This window comes from Phoenix dactylifera, chromosome 9 (assembly GCF_051530095.1).
Source record: "Phoenix dactylifera cultivar Ajwa chromosome 9, Ajwa_hap1_PhDact_Kaust_v1.1, whole genome shotgun sequence".
Lineage (NCBI taxonomy): Eukaryota > Viridiplantae > Streptophyta > Magnoliopsida > Arecales > Arecaceae > Phoenix > Phoenix dactylifera.
In genome coordinates, this window is record NC_143198.1 from 20,621,542 (window position 1) to 20,625,111 (window position 3,570).

Genomic DNA, 3,570 nt, shown 5'->3' on the forward strand with positions numbered 1-3,570 from the left:
TAGAATGACTTATTTCACAAATGGCCCCTTTTCTTTGAAAATTCGGGGGTGCTTGACGAGAACATGAAGCATGGTGGAGGGAGTTTTCATTAAGATTTTCAAATAATTGCCATGCTTCATGCTCATTTCGAAGCATGAAAGTCCCCCCGCATGCAGCATCAATCATATGACGGTTTTGTTCAGTCAATCCATCATAGAAGCATTGCACTAGCTGCCACTTAGGTATTTGATGATGTGGGCATTTACGGATTAGGTCCCTAAATCTCTCCCAAGTTTCATGAAATTCTTCTCCCTCAGTTTGGGAGAAGCTTGTAATGGCACGTCTAAACTGGTTCGTTCTTCCTATGGGAAAGTATTTTTTAAGGAATTCTTGTTGCATTTGATCCCAAGAACGAATTGAGTTAGCTTCTAAAGAATTCAGCCATTGTTTGGCTCTATCTTTAAGGGAGAAGGGGAATAACCTAAGTTTCAAGGCATCATCAGTGAAGTTTTGAATCTTGACAGTGGTGCAAATCTCAAGAAATTCATCTAAATGTTTGTATGGGTCTTCATTGGTGAGCCCATAAAAAGATGGGAGCATTTGGATCATACTAGACTTTATTTCATATTGTACAGCTGCTACCTCAGGTAATCGAATGCAAGATGGGGAAGTGTAAATAGTGGGAGTAAAGTACTCCCTCAGGAGTTTGGGTTGTTCTTCAGCCATCTTAAGAGGTGGGGATGATCCTAATATTTTGATCTTAGCTCGAATGTTCCTAAGGGTTCGTTCTATTTCAGGGTCAAAAGGTAATAGGTTTTGTACTCTAGAACGACTACCGTGCATACACTAGTACTCGATCAATCAAGCATGCAATAAAAGAGAAAAGCATACCAATCCTAGTCTTTGTCCTAAAATCACTAGACAGCTCCTAACTGGTTTGAAGAGGGCACCTAAGCCTCCAATCCGGTCTAATGAACCGAGTTGACCAGGTAAGCTTCCAGGTAAGTGGAGGGGTCACGATGCGTTCGCAAAGGTCCCACTTAAAACCCACTTGCCTCGAACAGATGAACTGTCTCCCTTATAGGGACAAAGCTTGCCTAGACATCAACTAAGCCACAGAGCGAAATTGGTGCAACCTTCGGTGATCTTCGTCCTATTGAGCTCGAATGTCCCTAGGGGCCAACGTCTAATTGATTTTAATTAAAGATGACACTATGTGAGATTGAGTTCACCTAAGTTGGGCAAGAGTCCGGTGATGAAATCCGGCTCTTATCTTGTTGGGGTGATTGCCCTTACTATGTGCAAATTGATTTGTGTATGTGTATCAAGCATGCATTCACAATTTTGCTATAATTAAAATCAAACAATCACCACAAAATTTCAAACCAATAATTAATTTAAATAAGAAAAGTTTAGAGGTTACCAAAGGAAATTTCCCCAGCAATTTAATTTTTTTTTTTTTTTTTTGCAAACCTCTACAGCATTTCTTTTCCGGCAGTTCTCCTTTTGATCATCCCAGATTTTTTTTCTCGATTCCTGATCAAATAATATATAAAAAAATAAATAAAAATTAGTAAGGGAGAAAAAGAAGATAAGAAAAGTAACAATAATAGAAAAAAAAATTTTAAGAATTTTTTTTTTAATTTTTAAATAATTTTTTTTAGTAAGAAAAATAACTATGCTAGCAATCCCCGGCAACGGCGCCAAAAATTGATCGGTTCTTTCAATTTTGAAAATAAACCACGCAATAGCACGTATCTTGTAGGATAGTGATTACGGGTGTCGGTCCACAGGGATTGGAGACAAGTTATTTTTCTTTTAAAAATAAATCAAAAAGAAGGATTTGATAACTTGATTTAACTTAATTAATCTATGAGTACGAATTGAAATTTTATCAAGGTAAATAGATCTAGGGTTTGGAATCCACCACATAGCATTGCATCAAGGATTGTGTTCTTAGTTTTTATCTTTTGGAGAGGCATGCAATTTTGGCTACAAGCCTTTTAAAATAAAAGCATAAAGAGTTTTAGGAAGATCCATCTTCGGTATAGCATGAAGTGTCTACCTAAGTATGCTAATCTAGGGTGTAGCACATCTCATCTTCCTAGGCATGGATCATCTTAGACTACTTTAGCAACATGAATAGTAAATGGCATGCTCAAGGTTTAAACATCATAAAATAATTTTTCATTGAGAATGAGAATTTAAACAAACTCCAAAAAGATTAAAAGAGTAAGAACTACAATGCCCTGTTACATTGCTAGGGCTTCATCCAGCCCTAGACTAGGTGTTCAGCCGCGCATGGTGGCCGGATGTCCTTCCATCTTCAAATGAAAGCCTTCACCTCTCATTCTTCCCAATATATCACAAACTATTCTCTCTCCTCCCCTCTCTCTTCTTTTTTTTTTTTTTTTCTCTCGGCTGGTGGCTTCTTCTTCTTCACCGAAACAGGGGTTCTCCCCTGTTTTCTTTCTTCTCCACCGAGCTCCCCCTTTTGCCACCGAACGCCCTCCTCCTTTTATAGCCGTCCGGAGTGCTCATTTGGGAAGGGAGAAGAGATTATGGGTGGCTGATTTCGGGGCGTGATGCCGGAGGGCAGTCGCGAACGAAGACGATGAAGGGCTGGATCTTGGGAGCTGGTTGCGGAAGAGGTGATCCGTGGATGATGAAGCTGGCTGCATCACGGCGGAAGCAGAGGCGGAGGAGGAGGCGATCATCCGGATGCGGTGCTTGGGTCACGGAAAAGCTGGGACGTTGCGGGATGCCGTGAGGATTGGTGATGACCCGTGGGCTGGTGGGAGAAGAAACGGGCGCGTGAGGAAATTCGGACCGATTCTTGCGGCTTTGCTGGGGTGCTGGAGTTCCGGGAGGTGGATCCGGGTGGTTAATGGACGGCGGAAGAGGCTGGACTGCCGGGATCTTGGATGCTCGGAACGGCAGCGCGGAGGCGGGGATGCAGGCGGAGAAAGAGGCGGAGGAACGGGAGGCTGACTGCACGCACGATGATCGTGGAGGAGCTGGTCGCCGGCTGCACCGCGTGGAGGATTTGCATCGCTGGCTGCTGGGAGTTGGCACGGGCGGCGGATCGACGCGGGATCAACGGGAAGAAGCGGAACGGCCCGGATGCACTGCGGGGGAGGGGGGAAAGAAGATAAACAGTGGGATATCATTTATTAATTTATTTATTATTTGATTTATATATATACATAAATATATATATATATTTGTAAAAACACTGTTCATATGAACAGTGTTTTCACGGGATACTGTTCATATGAACAGTAATTCTTCCCAAAATTATTTTTATTTATTTTATTATTTTATTATTATTATTTATTATTATTATTTTTTTATTTTAAAATTATAAATTTTATATGAAGGCACGCAAGGCATTGGTTGGGAATTGACTTTGGGTTTGAGGTAGGTCATGATTGTTGATTTGCTTGAATTTGTTCTCGAGCCCAATGACATTTAATTCTTACCATACCGCTTCAGATTGAACTCAACCAGATCAGACCGTGACTTAATAAAAGGGTTAATCAAATATTTTTCCATATAATTATAACTTTCAATCTAACCAGGACCAAGGC

General features: G+C 41.1%; 1 non-coding gene across 1 annotated transcript; it reads left to right on the forward strand.

Annotated features, from left to right (window-relative positions):
* Positions 1 to 224: 224 nt before the first annotated feature.
* LOC148715378 (small nucleolar RNA R71) lies at positions 225 to 330 on the forward strand. The gene has a single exon (XR_015974194.2). It is a non-coding gene; the product is annotated as a small nucleolar RNA R71 (small nucleolar RNA).
* The last annotated feature ends 3,240 nt before the right edge of the window (positions 331 to 3,570 follow it).